Raw genomic sequence first — 18,050 nt, forward strand, 5'->3', positions numbered from 1 at the left:
ATTGTGTTGAGTTCTTTTTGGTGTTGTTGCTAGTTACTTTTGACCATGGAGCTTTCTGTGGTATGTCTGTAAGAAGGACATCTCTGATTCTATCCTGTAATGCTGGTCTTGTTTTTACAAATTCTCTTAGGTTCTGCTTTTCTGGGAATATCTTGATCTGTCCTTCATATTTGATGGATAATTTTGCTGGGTACAGTATTCTTGGTTGACAATTGTGTTTTTTGATTATTTGATATACGTCCTTCCACTCGCTTCTCGCCTGTATGGTTTCTGCTGAGAAATCGGTACTTAATCTTATCTGTTCTCCCTTGCTACTTTCAGGATTCTCTCCTTATCTTTGGTTGTGGCAAATTTAACTATGATTTGCCTTGATGTTTTTCTTTTGGGGTCTAATCTTTATGATGTTCCCTGAGCTTCTCATATATCTATATCTATATATATCTCTCTATATATCTCTATCTCTATCTCTCTATCTCTATCTCTCTCTCTCTCTCTCTCTATCTATCTATCTATCTATATATCTATATCTATATCTATATCTATATCTATATCTATATCTATATCTATATCTATATCTATATCTATATCTATATCTATATCTATATCTATATCTATATATCTTCATTATGCCTGGGAAGTTTTCCTCTAGTAATTCTTCCACAACTTTTTCAGTGCCTTTAGTTGCTTCTTCCTTTTCTGGGATTCCAATGATGCGCATGTTCTTTTTCTTGATGGTGTCCCATGTTATTCTTAGGTTTTCTTCTTTTTCCTTCTCTTTTGAGTCTGCTATTTGCTCTAGCAGTGGTGACAATTTTGTCTTTAATTTCACTGATTCTGTGTTCCATCTCATCAACTCTGCTCATATGTCCCTCCATCATGTTGACAGCCTCTAAAACATTGGACCTTATATTTTGAATGGTGGATCCTTGTTTTTCCAGTGCCACTAATACCTCATTTGTTTTCTCTGCAATGTTCTGCATTGTTTGTTTTTTGTTTTTGTTTTTTTAGCTCCTCTTTGTCTTTGCTTGTAGTATCCTGTAATTCATCAAGTTTGTCTTTCATCCATTGAATATATTCAGTCACTCCTCTTTTTAATTCTGTGTCAGAAAGTTCCATGTGACTTTCTGGCTTCAGGGAATCCACTGACACTGTGTCACCATATGTGTGTGAAATCTTGCTTTGCTCTTGTGTATTGTGTGGGATAGTTTGCTTTCTTCGAGACATTGATATGTTCTTGATCTGAAGACAATGCTCCTGAGATCAGTTGGGCAGCTACTGAACTTGTGCGTTTCTCTGAATTTCCGACTTCAGAGAAATGTCTGTTTAGAGCCTGTGAGGGCAATCTCTTGTTGGTAAAACAGGTCAAGGTGCTCCTGTTTAAAGGCAAGTTGATTGCCCAGAAGTGTAGGCACTGGTGTGGAGCCAAATGGGTGAGGCAGGCAAAGGGTTGGGGTGATCACAAGGGCAGGTCAAACACTTGGGGGACCTTGCTCAAATGTCTGCTGTCTTAGTGTGCTCACGATTGGGGTCCCTACTCAAATTCTTGTCGTCCATTTTCTACCCAATGGTTTTCTCAGTGTTCCCTGCCTGGTGGCACTTACACAGGTGCCCTCACACAAGAGCCCCTACTCCAGCAGAGTCCTGGATCCGACAGGATCCGAAACATCAAGGTCAAATTCACCCTGACCCACTAGCCTCTGGCTGGTCTGCAGAGGCCACAGAAGCCAGCTGGTGGTCTCATTTTGGGCAGTTGGTGTGTCCCAAGTGACTTGGCCAAATTCCCCAGCAGTGGGCATGCTCTTGGGTGCTCTCCCAGGTAATCAGCAATACCCCAGTAAACCCAGGCAGGATCCTACTGGCCTTTCTCCTGCCAGATTAGTTCCACATCAGCTCAGCTGATAGCTCCGGGTGATGGCTGGATCCGTGGCGGTGCCCTGAGGTCACACGGCTGTGGCGGGGGCTGAGGTGCATGGTTGTGGAGCTGCAAGGGGGGGTGGAGGAAGGGGGGAAGCAAGGGACTAAGGGGGCAAACGGCTTGGACACTACCACCAAGAGGTAGGGGGCGGGGCTTGGGTGCTGCTGGGGGTTTATGCAGCGGCACCCTGTGTGTTGGGGGTCATGCAGGCTCGGGCTGCAGGGGCATCACACAGTGATGGGTAGTCGCCGCTCCTCTGGGGTCACATGCTGTTCGCTCCTCTGGAGTTCCTTGGTGGCTGGCAGACTGTTGCTCTTCCTGGATCTCTTCGCTGCTGGCGCAGTGTTCCGGCTGGTGCTTCTGGCCACTTTAGACAGTAGGAGTGAACTTGATCATAGAGGAAGCAAGCAAAACATCTTCTGTAGGATGAAACTGCCTTAGATGATATTGGGATGGTGATTGCTTCTGGTATCCCTGTTTAGGGCAATCTGCAGAGCCAATGAGGTGTGTGTTTGGAGTAGACTGCTGGGTGGGAGTTTCTCTTACTTTGAATCTCCATATGTAAGTATTACCTAGGGCTTCGGTCCTGAGCGAGATGAAGAGTAGTAGAACCCACCATTTGAGAGGTATAGGAAACTTGCTCAGTGGGAGGTTCATGTTTGACTTGGGAGAGATGATGCCAATGGGGGTTTCCTAGGATCTTAACCACTGTTGGGGTGGTTAAGATGACTGTATGGGGTCCGTCCCAGTGTGGTTGGAGAGGTTTAGGTGCACACCATTTGATGAGGATGGCATCTCCTGGAACAACTTCAGTGGTTTGGTCTAGATTCTCAGATGAAGGTTTAAGTATGCAGCGATCTGTGTGTTCTCGAAGGAATTGCCTGAGGAGGGAGAGACCAGGAAGGTATGATACTAAAAGAGGAGGTTCAGTGGGTGAGTTATGATTTAGTAGAAATGGTCGGCCATACATTAATTTGAAGGGGCTAAGGAAGGATGGTGAGCAGGGTGTGGCTCGGATATAGGCTAAGGCAATAGGGAGTAAGTCAACCCAAGACCTGCGTAACTCTACAGTGAGTTTGGTACGGTGAGATTTAATGAGTCCATTCATATGCTCTACTTTGCCTGAAGACTGAGGATGATATGGTATATGTAGTTTCCAGCAGATACCTAAACTAAAGGATACCTGCTGACTGTTTTTGAAGATGAAGCTAGGACCATTGTCCGATTGTATTGAAGTAGGGAGGCCAAACCTGGGCATGATATGTTGGAGGAAGGTGTCAGCGACTTCATCTGCAGTTTGTCACCGGGTGGGGAAGGTTTCAACCCACCCGGAGAAGGTATCTACTATAGTTAGGAGATATCTGTATTTTTTGTGGGCTGGCATATGTGTGGAAATCAATTTGCCAATCCTGTCCAGGCATGTGGCCTTGGAGTTGCTGTGTGGGGAGTGTAGGCCAAATGTTTCCTTGAGTATTTACTAGTTTACAGGTAAGGCACTTGTTTTGTACTGACTCAATTGTCCGGGTTAAAGAAGAGGTATGAAACAAAGGTTGGAGAAATTTTAAGAGAGCGTTTGCCACTATATGTAGGGACTGGTGCACTTGCGTTATGATGTCAGCATCTTGTTCTTGGAGCAAAGCTGCTTTGCTATTTACCATGGCGGCCTCCATCTTGGAGGAAGGACTGCTTTTCTTCCATTGTGTACTGTGGATGGAGATCTGGAATGGTGAAAAACAGTATGGGGACTGCCTGTTGCTATTGTTGCGTTGGTTGCAAGGCTAAAGTTTTTACAACATGGTCAGCTTTGTTGTTTCCCTTAGTGATAAGGGAAGATGACTGACTGATGTCCCTTGCAGTGTATTACAGCAATCTGTTTGGGTAGTTTAAGGGCTTTTAACAGGAGAGTAATTAGCTTGCTGTTGACTATAGGTGAGCCTTTTGTTGTTATAAAGCCTTGCTCACGCCAGATTGCTGCATGACAGTGAGTGATTAGAAAAGCATACTTAGAATCTGTGTAAATGTTGACAGTCAGTCCTTTAGTTAGATGCAGGGCTCTTGGTAAGGCAATAAGCTCAGCCTTTTGTGAGGTTGTGTCCTCAGGAAGTTTTGCTGCTTCCCACACCTTGCTAATGGAAACTACAGCATAGGCTGCCTGACGGTGACCTTCAGCAGTTACACAAAAGCTGCCATCTACAAACAGAGTATGGTCTGGATGTGGGATAGGTTGGTCAGATAAAGAGGGAAGTAGCGAGTTCATGTCTTCAAGGACTTCAGGACAGCTGTGGGTGAAAAAAGACGAGGTGTTTACTGGGAGTAGTGTGGCTGGATTTAGAGATGGTGATTAAGAAGGCAAATGTCAGAATTTTTGAGGAAAAGTAGGTGGAGTTCCTGTATTTTCCCAGGAGGAAGTAAAGATAGTAAGGGATACAAAAGCAGATCTTGAAGTCTGTGGCTTGAGGAGACTTGTAGTGGGTTTCTTAAGGTGAGCTTAAGCGCTTCTTTAGTGAGAATAGTGGCAGCTGCTAGAGCTCATAAGCAAGGTTGCCATCCCTATGTGGTAATGTCAAGTTGTTTAGATAGGTGAAGGTGGGTCCAAGAGATAAAACACCAACAGCAATAACTTGTCTTTCATCAGTGAATAGGTGGAAGGGTTTAGAGGAATTTGGTAAGGTAAGGGGTGGAGATTGTAAAAGAAGTTGTTGGAGTTTGAGAAAGGCCCTTTTGACTATTTGGGGTGAATCTAGAGGGACTTGTGGGTGGCTTTTGCTGCATCATAAAGAGGCTTTGCAAGTAAAAAAAAAAATTAGGGATCCAGCATCTGAGGAAACCAAAAGCTGAGAAAGGAGAGGATTTGGTCGGCAGTTTGAGGAGGCTCGAGGCTTTCAATGACTGAGCATCTATTGACTGTTAAACTTCTAGTGGTGGGAGTTAATTGGAAGCCAAGGTATGTGACTGTGGAGAGAGAGAGCTGTACCTTGGAGGGGGATACCCTGTATCCCCTGGAGGCCAGAAAATTGAGTAATAGAACTGTGTGAGTTTGTGAAAGTTGGTATGAGGGACTACACAATAAAAGGTCATCAATGTATTGTAAGAGAACACTAGGGGATGGGGGCAGTCTAGAAGATCTTTGGTCAGTGCTTGTCTGAAGTAATGGTATGAATCGCCGAACCCCTGGGGTTGCACAGTCCAGGCTAGTTGAGAGGCAGTGTTTGTGTCAGGGTCTTCCCAAGTAAATATAAAGAGGTTATAGCAGCTGGGGCTCAACGGAATAGTGAAGAAAGCATCTTTGAAGTCCAGAACTGAGGGATGGGTGGTAGATGGGGGAATCTTTGAAAACAGGGTATAAGGATTAGGAACAAGTGGGTGGATAGGGACAACTGCTGTATTGAATACTCCTAAATCTAGGACAAGACAGTAGGATCCATTGTTGTTGTTGTTATGTGCCATTGAGTCGCTTGTGACTCATAATGACCCTATGTACAACAGCCCTAAACTCTGCTCTGTCCTGTGCCAATCTCACTGTCTCTGACACTCCCATCCTGATTACCCCAGTCACTGAATCAATCCACCTCATAGAGGGCTTTCTCCTCCTTTGCTGTCCCACCACCCTACCAAACATGATGTCCTTCTTCAAAGACTGGTCTCTCCTTACAACATGCCCAAAGTATGTTAGACGAAGCCTCAGAATCCTTGGCTCCAAGAAGCTGCTTGGTTTAACCCTTTCCAGGATGAATCTGTTTTCCTAACAATCCATGGTACCCTCAACACTATTCTCCAGCACCACAGCTCAAAGGCATCAATTCTCCTTCTATCCTTGGTCATTGTCCAGCACCTTAGTCTCCAGAGACACACTGCTGCTCTTCAGTACTTTGGAGAGGTCCCTAACACCTGACTTTCCCATGGCAATACACCTTTTAATTTCCTGGCTGCTGGTGCCAAGAGTGTTGATTGTGGAGCCAAGCAAACTAAAGCTGTGAACAATCTCAGTCTCTTCACCATCCATCCTGATACTGCCAATTGGTCCAGTGGTGAGAATCTTTGTCTTCTTGACATTGAGCCTCAATCCATACTGAAGGATGCAGTCCTTTACCCTCTTCAGCAAGCATTTCAGGTCCTCCTCAGTTTCAGCAAGCAGGGTTGTGTCATCTGCATAACGCAGATTGTTGATAGATCTTCCACCAATCCTGATACCACATTACTCCTCATAGAACCCAGCCTCCCGGATAATCTGTTCTGCATACAGGTTGAAAAGGTATGGAGATAGGATGCATCCCTGGCGTATATCCTTCCCAATTTTGAACCATGCAGTGTTCCCTTGCTCTGTTCTGACGACTGCCTCCTGGTCCAAGTATAGGTTTCACATGAGAATGATCAAGTGATCCATTAGTTTTTTTCAACTGGAAGGATTGGGGTGTTACATGGAGAGTTTATGGGGACAAGGAACTTATTGGAAAGCAAACGTGTAATTATAGGTTTTAATCCTTTATGATGTTGCACAGAGATGGGAAATTGGGGTCTTTCAGAGTGACGAGAACAGGTTGGTGATGAGAGGCTACAGATGGGGTGGAAGTGTCCCATACAACAGGGTCCACAACCTCTGATAGTAGAGGTAATGTAGGGGAGATCTCAGAAGGAAGGAATGTTTAAAAAAGATAGAACTAGAGGCTGGTCAGGTGAGCTGGGTTCACCTGATTCCCAATGAAACACAGGCCCAAGTTTAGGCAGGAGGTACCTACCTTGTAATGGAGTTGGACATGTAGGGATAATTAGAAAAGAATGGGTGAGCAGCCACTTGTTTAGGGCAATGAGGAGAGTTTGAGTGGTGAGAGGCTTGGAAGGAAGGCCATCAATCCCCATCACTGAGACCTGGGAATGGAAAACAGGGCCCGAGAAGGAAGGGAATACTGAAAAGGTAGCCCCTATGTCAACAAGGAAGGAAACTGGTTTACCCGATACATGGAGTATTACCCTGGGCTCATCAAGGGTGATTGGGGTTGTTGAACTTGGGCACCTTCAATCCTCTGCAGTTAGGCCTAGGAGGATGATAAGGACTGGATCTGGTGGGGGGACTGACCTTCTATGACTAGGTACTGAAGGGCAATCAATCTTCCAATGACCAATTGTCCTACAGATTGGGCAAGGCCATGTTGGAGGTTGAGGGTTTGGGCTACGGCTAGCCCAATGACCTTCTTTGCCACATCTGAAGCATGCACCAGGAGGTAATTGGCTCTTTGGATGAGCATTAGCCTTCTGACCCTTCACCGTTGCTGGCTGTAAGGCAGCCAGGAGAGCCTGGGCTTGCAGATTCACTTTCTGTAGGGCACAGATTTCCCTATCAGCTTCTGCCTTCTTCTCTTGGGCACTGAAAACCTTAAAAGCCATATTCACCAAATCCCTGATTGGTGTTTGAGGGCCCTCCTCAGCCTTTTAAAGTTTTTTCTTTACGTCAGGAGCTGATTGGGTGAGAAAATGTGTGGCTAAGACAGTGGCTCCTGCTGGAGAAGTGGGGTCTAAGCGAGTATATTATGTTAGGATATTGGTGAGATGGTTAAGGAAAGCAGCTGGATTTTCATCTCTAGTTTGGGTAATTTCCCTAAGTTTGTCAAAATTGACTGCCTTGTGTGATATGGCTTGTAGACTGGCCAATAAACATTGAATCATATAGTTGTGGCTGGTTCGGCTGTGTCTACCTGCCACTGTATTGGGTTGGTATGTCCAATTTGGCTCCTGCCAGGGCACAGCTTGGGGGCCCATGGGCTTGGTGCTATCTGTTAGATGTAATTGGTTTGCATGCTGCTGGGCAACAGTAAGGACACATTCTTTTTCATCTGGTGTCAAAGTGGAGGACAGCACAACAAAGAGGTCATGCCAGGTGAGGTCATAGGTTTGAACCAGGTATCTCAGCTCTTTGATACAGGTTCTGGGATCATTTGAAAATGATCCTAAGCATTTCTTAATTTGGGAGAGGTCAGTAAGAGAGAAAGGCATGTGGACAAGAATTAGGCCTTCAACCCCTGCCACTTCTCAAAGAGGACAGAGGAGACCTGCTCCGTTTCCTATTGGAGCCAGATCCGCTTGGGGTTGAGTATGAGTAAGGATTGAAGGAGGAATAACAGAACTAGGATTGGTTAAAACAATGGACCCAGTGAAAGGAGAGGTAATTACGGGACAGAGGGGTTTAGCCTGTTGAGAGCGTGTATGTTTGGCAACCGATGATGCAAGAGGTGGTGTAGGAATGTTTGAGTTTGGGTTGGTTAAGATAGGAGAAAGCTGCTGAGTATTTGGAAAATAATGAGGTTTTTCAAGGTGAGAGGGCTGGTCCGCAGGGAAAAATACTGTAGGAGGTGGGAAAAGAGTAGCTGAGTGTGGATTGGACAGAATAGGAGATGGCGGATTGGCAGGAAAACAAAGGAATTCAGCATGGAGGGAATGTTCGTCCTTAGCAACAGGTGACATAGGGTGTGGGATAGGAATGGTTGATCTTGGATTGACTAGAACAGCAGAGGTCAAAATGGTAGGAGAAAAAAGGGATTCAACATGGTGGGAATCCTTGCCCCTAGTAACAGATGACGTAGGAGGTGGGATAGGAATGGCTGATTCTGGATTGGATAGAACAGCAGAGGGTGGAGTGGTAGGAGAACAAAGGGATTCAACATGGCAGGAATCCCCTTCAGGTCCAGGAAAAAATGCTGGGGAGGGGAGGACTGAGACAGGAGTTCCACAGGTTCTGTAAAGGCAGTTTTCCTCGAAGGAGGGAGAAAAATCCTGTAAAGGAACAGTAGGAGGAGATAATTTGGAACTAGAAATGTTAACCGGTGAGGTTTGTGCTAAAAGGACCTATACAGGCTCACAGGTTTTGCAGAGGTTGGAGCTTGAATATACAGTATCTCTGACCATCACTGAGTCCGTTTACAGAAATTGTCAAAGTCTCTAAGAATGTTAAGATCTCAGGCCACTGAGAATCATTATCTAGCTGATATTTTGGCCAGGCGTGGTTACAGAAAAACAAAACAAACAAACAAACAAAAACAACAACAACAAAACAGTCTCTTAGGGTGGAGATCCTCAACCAGACCCAAGTTTGAAAGATTTGAAAGAAGGCAGCCCAAGAGGCTGTCCTTTGGAGCCTTGGACACTTGATTTCCCATGTTTCCCGAATCCATGGATGAGACAACCGGGATTACAGGGCATCCCCTGAAAAGCAGGAGTCTCCTGCGGGAAAGCTAAGGATAACACAAGCATCCCCGAGGAATCAATAGCCTGGAAGAAACTGAAAAGTTTCTTGGATGAAGCCCCTGACACAGATATCTGTGAGTTTTGGAATTGCGGAGTGTGGAGCACAGGTTTTGTGAGAACAGATCTGGTTTTTCACAGAAGTTCACAATGTCCAGACTGGAAAAGACAGTTGCTTTGGAGATGGGAAGCTAGTTCCTGCTTGGAAGTGTTTCAAACAGTTGGGTCAGCGGAATCCCTGGGGTAAAAGAGAAGGGGGGGGCACGGAGGAGGAATCAGAATAACAGGGGCTGGAGCTCAGCCACCGCTAGGCTGTCAGTAGCAGAGATGGGACTTTTGAGTCAAAGAAAGAAGAGAGGAGGTGTTTTACTTTACCATTCGAAGAGGAATCACCAAGCTCCAGCTGGTTCAAGACAGAGTGAGGTTCTCCAGCACTCGTTCCAAACAGGGACGGGAGCGAAATTCCTCAACTAGTCTCCTGGGTTTCACAGCACCATTATGTATAGCGGTGTGCCTGAAAGAAGTCAGCGAAAGAGAGATGAGGTTTAAAGTTATAACTTTATTCAAGCAGAGCTCCCGGACAAACCCTCTGTCCTGAAGGGACAGAGCAGAGAATTTGCAACCCCGGGGGAGTTTGGATGGGGTTTTTATGATGGGGTCTTCGGGAAGAAGAGAGTTGCATTCCATTTCTTAATTTACAGTCCACTGTTGGCTCAGTGAGGTTGGCAAGGTTGTTTGTCCACCTTATCAGCAGCAGGCAAGGCCATCCAGACTATACAAAGGTACATAAAACCAAATCATGGTTCTTTGAAAAGAAACAGATTTACCTTTGGCAAAATTGAAAAAGAAAACAAAGGATGAATGATATTAACAATAAAAAGAGGGCGTGGCGCCTGCTGTGCAGACGACAAGATGGAGGTAGGGGAAGCAGCATGAAGAGCCAGGAGGTGTGCCGAGCCCCATTGAAACGGGCTGCCATGGCCCTCCACAGCCTGCAGTATATTTTTTTGAAACTTCAGCCCTGATGAATTCAATCAGTTCTTTGTGATACCTCGCTCCTACACTGGTGCAGTTTTGTGTGGTGCTCAGGCTGCAGATGAACTCCTCAACGGGCAAGAATACCAGAGAATTGAGTTTGGAGTTAATGAAGCAATCAAACCGGAAGACTCTGCATCCAGATCCCCCAGCTACAGTATTTCCAGCACACTGAACCCTCAGTCCCCAGAATTTATTCTAGGTTGTCCTGCTTCCAAAAAGACCCCCGATGACGTGGATAAGGATGAAAACTGCAGTTCTGAATGCCAGTACCCAGGATCTCCGCTTACTCTGGATAGCAGTTCTAATGTGGAGACAGAAGTATGGGAAAATGTTGGGGTCTCTGGTGGTTTGGACAAAGGAAATGTAAAAAGAAGAAGAAACGGCTACCTGGGTATTTGAAAGATGGCAGTGATGGCAGCACTCCCACACAGGCCCTGGTCAACGGCCCCAGACAGCAGAAGTGCAGAGGACACAGAGTTCTTGGGTGACGTGCCCCCGTTGGTCACCCCCAGGACTTGTAATAGCCCTGAGGACTCCCTGGACTTTGTGGGTGGCTCTCTGGCCGATGGACCTTTCCCCAGAGCACTGGACAGCTACGCCGGGACTGTGGGGCATCCAGAGCTGTGCCTCCCTGACTTTGAGCAGGCCTGCCTCCCTGTTGAGGACACCAGTGGCCCAACCTTGTCTTAGGCTTGATACTACTGAGAACGTTGGTGTTGCTAATGGATAAGTACTTGAACCCTTAGGGGAAGACCCGGCTGCCAACAGGATGGAGCTGCACACGGTGGAGAGCACAGACTCTGAACCCATGCAGCCCCCTTCAGCTTTGGTGGCCCACTCTGCTCCCCCCCCAGGTCAGCCCACCAAGTTGTGGGCCAGTCTCTTCCATGATTCCAAGCCCTCTTCTTCCTCACCCATGGCTTATGTGGAAACCAAATATTCCCCACCTGTCATATCCTCCCTGGCTTCTGAAAAGCAAGTGGAAGTCAGAGAAGGGCTTGTTCCAGTCTCAGAGGACCCTGTAGCCATAAAGATCGCAGAGTTACTGGAGACTGAAACACTCTGCAGCTGGACATCCAGTCCGACAAGATCCACACTATCCAGGATTCACTGGAAAGCTTGGTGGCCAGAGAGTCTGTACAGGGCTACACCACAGAAACCAAGCAGGAGGTGGAGATAAGTCTCAGAGTGACTCTGGAAAAGCTCCCTCCTGTCCCCGTGTTACATCTGAAACGATTCGCTTATGAGAAGACTGGCGGCTGTCAGAAACTGATTAAAAACATAGAATATCCTGTGGACCTAGAAATCAGCAAAGAACTACTTTCTCCAGGGATTAAAATAAGCACTTCAAATGCCACAGGACCTATAGGCTACTTGCAGTGGTCTACCATCACGGGAACAGCGCCACTGGTGGCCACTACACCACCGACGTCTTCCAGATCAGCCTGAATGGCTGGCTCCACATCGATGACCAGATAGTCAAAGTGATCACCCAGTACCAGGTGGTGAAGCCCATAGCTGAGCGCCCAGCCTACCTCCTGTACTGTAACATGGACCTGCTGTAGCTCATGACGTCATCCGTGCCTACGCAGGTGCCCCTCCTCCCCTCACGGTCATGCCACACCACACCAACTCTGCCCCATGCCCACACTGACTGCCCCACGCTGACTCCACACAGATGCTAACTCCACCCTCCGCTCTATGCTGAAGCAGGTGTCCCTGACGTTAACTCCTCCCCTCTATGCTGCAGGCCCTGCCCCAAGGCCACTATGGTGGCCATGACACCTACCCTCCCTCTCTCCTGTCCCTTCTGCAAAAATGGGCTCGAACTAAAAGAGACGCTGGACTTTGTGCACAACAAGGTGCATGCTGACTTTTAACTTACAAATCTAGATCATTTGGTTGAAAGAGACTTACTTGATTTGGGGGCGGGGGGAGAACCAATTCACAAACCCCATGTTTCTGAAATAATGCTGATTCCTGAGATGGGGAAAGGATTTCCATTTGATTGCTTAGTATGGTAAGTTCTGCACCATCAATGACACTTGTAAATTTGTGCAAAGGAATTTTATCTTTCCCAAAAAAAGAATTTTTAAATTCATCACACTTTTCTCCCTCACCTTTAGTTTCTGATAAATGATTTAAAAAAAAATAGAAGCCAGTTATCGGAGGAGAAGAAAATAATTCTTTCCTTAGAAAAGAAACATAGTAAGTTGCTGGTTCCTAGCAGGGGAAAGCATTGTAGTAATTGTGCAATGAAAAACTGCTTCTGTACGCAATGCTGAGAAAATCCTTGGAGTTAAGATGTTAGGATATGTAGATGGGTGATTGTAACTCTTTTGCCATTAAAAGATTTCAAGTTGCATTCACGCTTCTTTGTACAGTCACAAAACATAGGCAGAATACTGAGTGTTAGTTCCTCAATCTGCTCCGTGTAATTCTGCTGTCTGCTTCCTATAATGCCGCCTCTTTAACTGTACACAGTATAGTGATGCCTAGGGGTATAATGTGGTCGCCCATCAATAAAAATCACAAAGTTGGTTTAAAAAAAAAGAATAAAAAGAAATACAAGTCAATTGATACAGCAGACATTCAGAAACAATTTTAAAATACTATAAGAATACTCCTGAGCCTCCAGAAGAAAACAGACTGATATCAAATTACAAAATGGGCAAAAGACATGGAAAGACTTTTCACAGAGGAAGACATTCAGGTGGCCAACAGACACATGAAGAAATGCTCAAAATTACTGCCAATAAGAGAGATGTGAATCAAAACCACAATGAGATACCATCTCACCCCAGTAGCAGTGGCAAATTTAAGTAAGACAGCAAGCAATTAATGTTGGAGAGGTTGTAGAGAGGTGGGAACCCTAACACACTGTTGGTGAGATTGTAAAATTGTGCAACCACTCTCGAAGACAGTTTGGCATTTCCTCAAAAAAGTTGAACATAAACAGATGAGAGAGAGAACTGTTAAAACTGATAGATGATTGGGTATTATGGTTATGACAAGAGTCCAGAATAAAGGTTGGATAGTGGAATGTACTCGGGGCAGAGGGGGGATTGTATACCAATCAGAGAATTTTTCTTTTACTTTTCAAAGAGAAGAGCGAACTGGGGGGGGAGGGGTGGGCAGGGAGAAAAATACAGCAATGAATGAATGGAAATCCAAAATCTCTGTAAACATTCATTAAAATTAATAAAATAAAAAAAATTTTAAAAGTTGAACATAGAAAATCCCTGTGACCTAGTTATTCCATTACTAGAAGGATACTCCAAGGAAATTAAAAATGAGGCACAGAGTTTTGTACACCAGTGTTCATAGCAGCGTTATTCACCATTGCAAGAACATGGAAACAAGCCCAAATGTCTGACCACATCTGAATGGATTGAGAAATTGTGGTACATTCACACAATGGAATACTATGTAGCACTCAGGAGGAACAATTTTTTAAAAACCTACATAATTTGGGAGAGGCTAGAAAGAATTATGCTGACTGAACTAACACAGTCTCATAAAGACAAATACAGCACAAGACCATTACTGTGAAAATAGAAGGATAACTAGTAAAACATGTATGGAACTGAAGGGGAGAGGGGCTGAGAATGGGTAGGGACGAAATCATACAGTTACATAATTTGATGGGTGGAGGGAGAGAAGGAAGTAAATGGGAAGAACCTAGGTGAAAAGATAGGGTAATGATGGGCAAGGTCCAATGATGATTAATTTTGTAAAACATAATGCACAAGAATTATTGTATGAAAAACAATGTAAATGAAGAACAGTATGAAACACAATGTATACGAACTTTTTAAGCAAACAAATAAAAATACTCTAAGCAATATTCAGCGATAAATATGTAAAATGTAAATTAACTATAGAAAACCCAAATGTAATTTTCAAAAACATGAGTAGTCTAGATATTTATAAAATGAGTCAGTGGTTTAAAATCTACCCTCTCTCCTCACACGCCCCAATCTCAAAAATCCGCCATAGTAGTCAAAATAGTCTGATGCTGATAAAACATCAGACATATAGACTGGTGGAGGAAAAAAATAAGAACTCAGAAGTAAATATTTCCAACTATGAATAATTAATCGTAAAGGGCTAAATTCATTAAATAAGAAAGAGATAGTCTCTTTAACAAATGGTGTTGATGGAGAACCAAGATGGCAGTGTTGGAGGAAGCAGTATCAGGAGCTGGGAGCTACAGGAGCAGCGAGCTGCTGGCCCCAGAGAAAGCCACCAGCCGAGCTGCTGTGGGACCCCCCGCCCAGGAGAAAGTAGGATAGTGGGAAAATGACTGAGTTTTCTTAAGCTGCACTAGGAGCAGCCTTGTTGGAATTTGGCTGAGTTTTCTTGGGCCCCGCTGACCACCCAGGATAGAGGGTGCTGACGTGAATTCGACTGAGTTTTCTTGGACCCCACAGTTCGGCCAGGAGCACGCATGTCAGTGGGAATTTGATAAAGTTTTATTAAGCCCTGCTGGACCCAGGGCCCTGGTGGAGCAGGGGCCACTGACTGAAGACACCTGGTTGAGGGCCACCGGTCAAGGACTTCTGATCAAGAGCTGCTGGGTGGAAGATGGACAACTGGAATTTGAGTAGGGACTCCACTTGTGAGCACAACCAGACAGCTGAAATTTGAGTGAGGTCCCTGCAAGGGGCTAACCTGGACCTGTGGTCGCCCTGCCCCCTATGTCTGCCCTGCCACCCATTCTGCTCCACACCTGTTCCTACACGTCCAGTCAGTCAACTTGACTTTAATCCGGAGCACCTTGATCTTACTTACCTACAAGAGGCTGCTCTCACAGGCCCTGAATTGAACTTTCCCTTGGATCAGAGTTCAGAGAAAAGCACAGGTGGGATTGCTAAAGCATTGTCTTCAGATAAAAAAACCTACACTGTCATGAAAGAAGCAAGCTATCTCACAGCCTACACAAGGGCACAGCAAGATGTCACCCCCAAGAGGTGACATCTCAGTATCAATGGATTTCCTGAAGCCAGAAAGTCTGATGGAACTTTCTGACAAAGAATTTAAAAGAGCAATGATTGAATATTTTCAATGACTGAAAGATAAACTTGAAGAATTACAGGAACCTGCAAGCAAAAACCAGGAGGAGCTTAAAAAAACAATCCAGAACAATGCAAATAAAACAAATGAGGAATCAATTAATGGCATTGGAAAAACAAGAAACCACAATCCAAAATACGAGGTCCAATGTTTCAGATGCTGTCAAAACGATACACATGAGCAGAGTTGAAGAGATGGAACACAGAACCAGTGAAATAGAAGATAGAATTGTCACCAGTGATCTGCTAGAGGAAAAACCAGAATCAAAAAGGAAGGAAAAAGAAGAAAACCTAAGAATAATGTGGAACACCATCAAGAGAAATCATTGGAATCCCAGAACAGGAAGAAGCAAGTAAAGGCACTGAAAAAATTGTGGAAGAATTACTAGAGAAAACTTCCCAGACATAATGAAGAATGAGAGAATACATATTCAAGAAGATGAAATAACACCATATAAAATACACCCCAAAAGAAAAACACAAAGGCATATCATAGTCAAATTTGCCAGAACCAAAGATAAAGAGAGAATTCTGAAAGCAGTGAGGGAGAAACAAAGAGTAACCTATAAGGGAGAGCAGAGAAGACTAAATGCCAATTTCTTGGCAGAAACCATGCAAGCAAGAAGACAGTGGAAGGACATATATCAAACACTCAAAGAACACAACTGTCAACCAAGAATACTGTACCTAGCAAAATTATCCATCAAATATGAAGTAGAGATCAAGATATTCCCAGAACAACAGAACCTAAGAGAATTTGTAAAAACAAGACCAGCATTGCAAGAAACACTCAGAGATGTCCTTCTTACAGAGGTGCCACAGCACCATTACCTTGGACAAAGTAACTAGCAACAAAAAGAACTTAACAAAATGATAGCAATAAAACCCTGTCTTTCAATAAATCACACTGAATGTGAATGCTTTGAATGCACCACTGAAGAGAAGAAGAGTAGCAGATTGGATTAAAAACCCCAAATCCATAAATATGCTGTCTACAAGAGACACACCTGAAAAATGAAGATAAAGAAAGACTAAAAATAAATGGGTAAGAAAAAAAATATATCAAGCAAATAACAGGAGTAGTGATATTAATCTTTGATAACATAGATTGCAGGGCAAAAACCATCTCAAAGGACAAGGAAGGTCACTACATAATGCTTAAAGGGTCATCACAAAAGAAGAAATTGAAAAGGTAATAAAACAACTTCCAGCCAAAAAAAGTCCTGGAGCAGATAGTTTTACAAGTGAATTTTAGCAAACATTCAGAGAAGGTCTATCACCAATTCTACACAAACTATTTCAGAAAATAGAAAAAGGATGGAATTCTCACAGACTCATTCTATGAAGCAAACATATCCTTGATACCAAAGCCAAGAAGACACCACCAAAATAAAAAACTATAGACCAATATCTCTCATGACTATTGATGAAAAAATTCTGAATAAAATCTTGGCGAAGAGAATCCAACAATATATAAAAAAACTAATTCACCATGACCAAGTGGGATTCATAACAGGTATGCAAGCATGGTTCAACATAAGAAAAAAACAATATAATTCATCACGTTAACAAAGCAAAGAACAAGAACCAGATGATCCTATCAATTGATGCAGAAAAGGCCTTTGACAAAATCCAACACCCTTTTCTGATTAAAACACTCAACAAAATAGGATTAGAGGGGAATTTCTTCAACATAGTAAAAAGTGTATACACAAACCTGAGAGACAACATTGTTCTCGAAAACAGGAACTAGGCAAGGATGCCCACTATCACCTCTTCTATTCAATATTGTATTGGAAGTCTTAGCTATAGCAATAAGGCAAGAGAAGGAAATAAGAGGTATCCAAATTGGCAAACAGGAGATAAAATTATATCTCTATGCAGACGATATGATTACTTAGAAAACTCTAAAGACTCAGCAAGAAAACTACTGGAAATAGTTGATCAATTCAGCATACAAAAATCAGTTGAATTTCTCTACTGTGACAAAGAGAATATAGAGCTGGAGCTAAGAAAAATGATACCCTTCACAATAGCTAATCACAACATTAAATACTTTGGAGTAAACCTAACCAGATGCACAAAGGATCTATTCAAAGAAAATTACAAAACATTACTACGAGAAACAAAAAGAGACCTGCTGAAGTGGAAGAATATCCCTTGCTCATGGATAGGAATACTCAATACTCTGAAAATGACAATACTACCAAAGGCAACTTACATGTTCAGTGCAATCTCAATACAAATACCAATTCTGTTCTTCCATTAGTTGTAAAAGGCAATCTCCAATTTCATTTGGAATGGAAAGAGGCTCTGAATAATCACAGCACTTCTTAAAGAGACAATGTAGGAGGCATCTCACTCCCCGATCTCAAATTCTACTATACTGCCATGATGGTCAAGACAGTGTGGTACTGGTACAATGGCAGACGCATAGATGAGTGGAATAGAATTGAGAATCCAGAAATCAGCCCATCTACCTATGGTCAACTGATTTTTGACAAGGAGATGAAATCAGTTAAGTGGGGAAATGACAGCCTTTTTAACAAATTGTGTTGGCAAAACCGGAAAACAATATGTAGAAAACTCAAGCAAGATCCACAGCTCATTGTATACATAAAAAGCAACTCAAAGTGGATAATGGACCTGAGAATAAAACCAAGGACTATAAACTTCATTAAAGAAATATTTGGAAAAATTATAGAAGTCCTAATTCACAACATAAACAGTTTTCCATGCATCCTGAAAAAATTTACAGCCAAGAGAGGATAAAATAGGTGAATGAGACC

The 18,050-nt window shown here is 43.7% G+C and overlaps 1 pseudogene; it reads left to right on the forward strand.

Moving 5' to 3' along the window:
- The first annotated feature begins 10,113 nt into the window (after window positions 1-10,113).
- Window positions 10,114-11,751, forward strand: LOC102857542 (annotated as a pseudogene).
- Window positions 11,752-18,050: the final 6,299 nt, after the last annotated feature.

The sequence above is a fragment of the Elephantulus edwardii genome, unplaced genomic scaffold (genome assembly GCF_000299155.1).
Source record: "Elephantulus edwardii isolate Elephantulus edwardi_28Jun2011 unplaced genomic scaffold, EleEdw1.0 scaffold00470, whole genome shotgun sequence".
NCBI classification, from domain to species: domain Eukaryota; kingdom Metazoa; phylum Chordata; class Mammalia; order Macroscelidea; family Macroscelididae; genus Elephantulus; species Elephantulus edwardii.